General features: G+C 41.4%; 1 non-coding gene across 1 annotated transcript; it reads right to left on the bottom strand.

Annotated features, from left to right (window-relative positions):
• Nucleotides 1-3756: 3756 nt before the first annotated feature.
• LOC139011917 (small nucleolar RNA SNORA61) lies at nt 3757-3876 on the bottom strand. Its single transcript, XR_011471727.1, has one exon. It is a non-coding gene; the product is annotated as a small nucleolar RNA SNORA61 (small nucleolar RNA).
• Nucleotides 3877-6902: the final 3026 nt, after the last annotated feature.

A 6902-nucleotide genomic window follows, 5' to 3' on the forward strand; every position in this document is an offset into this window, starting at 1 on the left:
TGTAAATACTGGTAGCAGAGCCTGTATTTGAACTGAATTTATCTTAATCCAAATCCCTTGCTCTCAGGCACTGTTCCTGGCTACTCTAAACAGGGGGTGCTGACCAATGGTGGAATAGAATCCTAGAGAAGACAATGAAAACAGAGCAATTGTTTATTCCATAGCAAGATATTTTAGATGCAATAGACGCAAAAGCAAAAAAAAAAAAAAATAGTAAGTTGCCAGCCCCGGTCCCTGCCAACCAGTCGTTCCACTGTTCGGTTGATTTGCATATTAGGCTTTTATTATGTAGGATAGGCTGGCAAGTGAGCAGTGCCTGGCCAGCCAAGGCGGGTGCCAGTGGGTAGAGAGAGGGGACAGTGATCAACACTTAACACATCAAGTGTTTAGTTATTTCATTATTGTCTATTTTCCCATCTCCTAGAATGCAAGTTGTATGAGAAAAGCAACCTTGCTTTCCATATTTCCACAGACTGGGACATAGTCAGACCTCAATAAATACATGTTGAACACTTGACTAGAGAAGTGGTTACAGAGAGAAGTGGGCACCTGAACAGAGGGGCAAGGGCTCCTGATCAGGAAGAGGTGGGCAGGTGAGCAGGGGGGCGGGGGCATGTGATTATTCGAGAGATGTTCCTCGAGAATGGAGGAGGGCCCACATGAAGATTGAAGGGATGTCGCCAGGAGCCCCCAGAAGCTGAAGAGGTAGGAAGGACCTGCCCTGAAGCCCTTGAAGGGAGCACAGCCCCAGACACTCTGATTTCAGATTCTGGCCCCTGAACGGGGAGAGCCTGTGTTCCTGTTTGTTTAAGCCAGTCTGTATTCATCGGAACAGCAGCCTCGGGAAATTTACACCTCCTTGCTCCTGCTTATGGGGCTTTCCGGGGTTCTGGGAACAGCAGGGGCCAACAGGGCGATTCATTCCTGTGTCTGTGCCTCGGTCCTGTCTCCCGACCCCGCTACCCCTGGGGTTCCTCAGCAGTGAGAGTTCAGTGGGCACACCAGGGCAGGCTGCTTGGTGGGAAGTGCAGATGCAGGTTACTCCAAAGCCCCGCCCCTTACCTCCTAGGCCTTTCCCCTAATGAGTCCATCCGGGGGCTCCCTTTTGTGAAGCACCTGGGTTGACAGGAGCCAGCAACTGGGTTTTTGTGCCCAGATTTTAGACTTGAATGATGCAATAAGCAATAGCATCACCCCAGCTTTAAAGGAGGGAGAAATGGCCTAATCCCAATGACATTCAGCTCCTTTGTCCCTCCTGCCAATGTAATTGTCCTTCCTACTACTTCTTATTTATGCATCTTCTTTTGCATAAGATATTAGGAGGCAGAAAGTAGCTTATGCCCTGTAGAGTGGCATTTTCCTAGGCAGCTCCTCTCCTGACGAAGCTCCTGGGTCTAATTCAATGGGGTTAGTTCAACAGGTGAGCCACTTGTGTCTAGTCATTTTGGGGCTCTCCCCACACCTGGTTGTTTCAGGAGACATTCTAGTGACCTCGGCTCCAGCCAGAGAAGATGTCATCCTATGTGTGGGAACTGTGTGATCTCAAAGAGGAAGCAGCACAGGGGGAAAGTCAGATCATCAAAAAGGGAACACACAGCATTACCTCTTCAATGTGCCTTTTCCTGCCACCTTTTATCCTTGGCGTGCATGGAGAGTTTTAAGAAAAATCTTGATTTTCTAATCTACCATTACTAACAGATGCTTCCTTTTAACAGAAAGCTTCCCTCGTACATACAGGATAGAATTTGGGTTGCAGAAATTCCATCTGCCTTTTACAACAGAGGCACCTATGGGATATGTCATGAGGAGGGAGGCCTGAATTCTGAATTCAACTTGCTACCCTTAGCCACGTGACCTTAATCTCTCTGTGCTTTCATTTCTTTGCTTAGAATCAATTAATCTAATGGGTTGTTGTGAGGACTCTATGAGTTTTGCTTCTCTTGGTGCCCAGCATAAAGCAGAACCTCAAAAGATAGTCAGAAGCTCTAAGGATAGAAAAACATGTCTAATGTGTAAAGAGAATTCAGTGGTCATGTTCATGCATTATTGTATGCATGGTTCTACTGGGGATGATTTGTAATTTCAGTGTACAAGAAGCCAGTATTGGGCAAGCTTGCTGAGCGCTGGGCTGCTGCCAGGGGCTGCTGGAGGATCCTGGAACTCATTTTAAATGACCGTCCCTTGCAGTATTTTTCATGCCTGTGGATTCTAAGTTTTCGCTTTCTGTTTCCTGTCAGAGCATTATTTTAGCTTCTAACTTTGCAGGTTCTTGCTTCATCTACCTTTTTCCAGAGTAAGAAGAGAATGTTCAGGGAGGGAGTGGAGGACAAGGATAAATAAGGTTGTACCTGCTTGGCTGGATTTCCTTCCTTGATATTTTGATGTGGCGCTGTTTGATTGCCCTGTGTGCAAATGTGCTCTCTGCTTTCCATCTTGCCAACTTTTTGATTATTTTCTTCCTTCACCAAGAAGAAAAAAAACAACCACCCAAACCCCATTTGCCATATAATTTAATTGAATTTATGGCAGCTGTCACCAAATAAAATAAAAACCTCATAGACACGAATACAGCCAATCCTAGGATTAGGTTACCTCTGAAGTTTTAAAAAATTCTTCAAGGCATTTATTTGCGAAGTGGGCTCCATCTGCATATTTCATAAGCATAATACAAATGTATTATTTATCAGGTGGTCTAGGCATGCCTGTTCAAGTGAAGCATCGCAAATTCAACCTTCATGTAAAAATCCTCAGTGGAAATCCATCCCCCAGTTTGCAGGAAAGGTGGGCTTTTCGATCCTGACTTTCCTGATCTATTCAACAGACTCCATGCTCCACACCAGGAGTGACCTTTCTGGGGATCACAAGCCTGTGGATTTGCATAGAATGACTTCCCATACATAAAATTACAAAATAACTTACAATATCAAAATTGTCGCTCCCATTGGGCTGAATCTTATCTATCCTTCCCATCACAGCCCATACCCATCCCAAAGATGGTCTTGCAAAGTCTTCAGGAGGAAATAAGATCTCAAACTTCATCAATTTCCGTTGTCAGTAACTCAGACTTGAGAGTTTCATGCCTTGACAACTTGTCTGACCTTTCCGTGCAGGCTTGAGAAGAAATCCAATTTGATCTGCTGCTGGTTCCTGTTGGTCTCAGATCCCATGGGCCAGAGGAAACCATGCCTCCCAGATCCCAGGCAAATGATGAGTAGATAATTGGCACAGCAGAAAACAAAATTAAGTGAGCAGGCCCTTGTTTGGCTTTTATCCACTCTGCTTTATCTATTTTTTACATCAAGAATTTAAGGGAATGTAGCACACAAGACAATCTATGCTGCAGGGCAGGATGGATAAAGAACCAGCTCCACCAGAAGGGATGGGCCAAGGCCTATTTCAAGAACCAGCAGGCCGTGGAGCATAGAGGAGGAGCTGAGGGGATTTTTGTTTCTGAAGTTTCTGTTCTGGCCTGGATCTAGCTCAAAGAACAGTCAGTCTCCTTCACAAACTTGTCTTTTAGCTTGCCTCTTACGTAGAGCTCTCCCAACGCTGTAGATCTTGTAGATCTTTAATTACAAATGAAGACAGTTTACTGGTAACAGATCTAAAAAAAAAAAAGGACTCACTTTTAAGAGCCCTTCCAAAGGCAGAAATATTAGTCACAATCATTACACCAACTGCCCAGATTCACATACATCCTTCCTCCCTTGATCTCATTTTACAAGAGAGGACAAAACAAGCTCAAAGAGAATTCAACCTTGTTTGAAACTAGCCCACAGACTACAAGCACTGTGAGGCCAGCTTCAGTATTACTTTTCCTCCTTTACAACCACCAAGATCAGTGTTCAGATCCCATGGGAAAGGGAACCAGAGGGTAGCCATTCTACTTTATAATTCACCAAACATTTTAAGTGAAGCAATGTAGTAAGTATGTTAGCTATTTTTAATTTTTTTACATTTCTTTCATTGAATTTATTGGGGTGACATTGGTTGATAAAACTATATAGGTTTCAGGGGTACAGTTCTATAATACATCATCTGTATGTTGTATTGTGTGTTCATCACCCAAATCAAGTCTCCTTTCATCATCATTTATCCCTCCTTTACCCTCTTCCTACCTTCTCCCACCACCTTTCCCTCTGGTAATCACTAGACTATTGTCTGTCTCTGAGGCTTTTGTTTTGTCTTGTTTTGTTTTGGCTTAATCAGTTCACCGTTTTTTGGGGTTTTTTTTTTAACCCAGCCTCCCACCCTTCCTCTCTGACAGCTTTCAGTCTGTTCTCTATATCTATGATTCTGTTTCTATTTTCTTTGTTAGTTTGTTTTGTTCATTAGATTCCACATGTAAGTGAAATCATATGGTATTTGTCTTTCTCTGACTGGCTTATTTCACTTGGCATAATATTTTCAAATACGATTGCCCTCTTTGGTGAAATGTAATTATATGCTGAAAATGGAGGAGTATTTACTAAAGCATCTATCAAGGCTTCTTTTTCTTTTTTCTTTCAAGATGTTTTTCTTCAGGACACTAGAAGGCACTTTGTTCCTTGTAGGGCGACATGATGTTCTCAGTATTGTAGGGAATTAGACAGTGGTACAGTGACAAAATGCTGGCCCTATGTTCTGACTCATGTCTGCTTGCTTACCATATCATGTACCTGAGCACTGATTTTTTCCCCTGTGGAAACAGCTTCCACCATGGGATTAAAGGTCTTCTTCTTTTATTTTAATTTAATTAAGTGAAGTATTTAAACTCTAAAGGTGAAAGGATGTGTAAGACACAAGTCCTGGATTCCAAGAATTCAGAGTCTATAAACAGATATGTAAATAAGTAATTATAGAATTGTACACCTGAAACCTATATAATTTTATTAACCAATTTCACCCCAATAAATCCAATTTAAAAAAAAGAATTATAATACAGTGCTATTTGTGCTTTGATACTTGACATTTTGGCTAAGGTTGAAAGTAGTGAGCCAGAAGATGAGTAAAATGGATTGTTCTGACCTGACTTACCTTTTAAAATCTAAAAATGGCTATTTGGTTTTTATTGCTGAAGAAATAAAAATGGTTGTGTAATTATGCAAAGATAACTTTGCTTTCTCCATTGGTGTATGAGGGATTTGATTCAGCATATGAGGGATTTGAATACACAATGACTTTGACAAATTAAGTTGGATTTTTTTCTACCATGAAAAGCCAGAGGCAGGCAGTTTCTGTGTTGTTTTAGTGTCTTCCTTTCTCTTTTGAAGGCCAGAATACTGCATTAGCTCCTGTCATCACATACTATTTTAGAAAAAAGAGAAGTAATGGTAAATAGGAAAAAAGTAGCATCTGTAACATGAGACCAAAAATGTTTCCAGACATTCCTAGCAGAAGGAGGGGTCACATGGCCAGCCCTAGCTGCAAGGGAGTCTGGGATTACAAGTGTAGTTTGTTTGTTTTTTAACAACAGTGAAGTGTGTAGCAATGAACAAAATCAGGAATCTCTTGGTAAGGTAAAAGGAAAGCATGGATATTGCATAGTCAATCAGGAGTGCCTGACACACACCATTTACCATAAGTTAAAAAAGAGAGAGAGAGAGAGAGAGAGAGAGAGAGAGAGAGAGAGAGAGAGAGAGAGAGAAATAGAAAGGAGTGTGATTAACTATCTGAGGAGATAGTCTTCTACCAGAACCAGGTTTTGATGTATAAATAACAGTCTCATTAGAAGCCAGAACTTAATTATAAATGGTTTTGATTGTGCATGTAATTTCAAAGTTAGTTCTATAGGAATAAATATTCTGGTCAACTGACAGGTATGATATGATGAGAAACACAATATTTATTGTCTCCAGAAATAGTCTTGTAAGGTGACTTAAATTTCTACTTAAAAAAGAACTTTTTAAAGAATCTCTTACACAACTATTAAAAGTAATAAATAGGCCCTAACTGGTTTGGCTCAGTGGCTAGATTGATGGCCTGTAGACTGAAGGGTCCCAGGTTCAATTCTGGTCAAAGGCATATAATTTGGTTGCTAGCTCGACCCCCAGTAGGGAGCATGCAGGAGGCAGCTGATCAATGTTTCTCTCTCATCCATGTTTCTAACTCTCTGTCCCTCTCCTTTCCTCTCTGTAAAATCAATAAAATATATTTTAAAAAAGAAGTAATACAATAGTAACTTGTGGCTTAGGGCAATTGGTTTCACAGGTTAATAGTGCCTTTTGCAGAGAACATTGTCTGAGGGAGTGGAACTCAAGAAAGACACATTTGAGGTCACAGTAGTGAGGGTGTCACATTAGGAAACCAAGAATGTCTTAAGTCCTATAAGTGTTTTGATAGGATGGAAACAAAAGCAAGAAAAATAATTCTGAAAGCACCTGATAAAATGGCAAAGTAGTGTGGGATGTAAACAAAGCCTAGTGTGTTGCTGTTGTTTTTTTTCACTAAGGACTAGTTCTGTACAAGAAAATATCTAATGGTTAAAGAAGAGTGGAGGGAACAGGTAAACCCAGTCCAGATATCAGATCAATGCTCACTGCAGATCTACTTAAGTGAGATGCTTGGGTCTGTGACTAAGATGGAATAACAGGGACTGGATTTACCCTATTCCTGTAACAAATAAAAACCCAAAGGATAAGACATATGAAGCAATGGATTTCAAGACATTGGGTAGCAGACAATGAAGGACAAGGATCTCTGAGAAATGGGGAAATGATGTCATTGCCATAACGGCCCCTAGCTTACTGCTTTGGGAGTTTCTAGGCCATGGCAGAAAGAAGGGGCATGCAGGAAGATCCCAGACGATTCCTTGAGTTGAAGAGATGGAGCTGAGAGACAGAGAGACCAAGGAAACTAGAGTTTGTAGGATCAGGAGCTGGAGATAAGAGATCAGCACAGAAAGAGAACTCTAGAGATGTTGA

This window comes from Myotis yumanensis, unplaced genomic scaffold (genome assembly GCF_028538775.1).
Source record: "Myotis yumanensis isolate MYYU_CA2020_CCGP unplaced genomic scaffold, mMyoYum1.0.hap1 SCAF_5, whole genome shotgun sequence".
NCBI lineage: Eukaryota > Metazoa > Chordata > Mammalia > Chiroptera > Vespertilionidae > Myotis > Myotis yumanensis.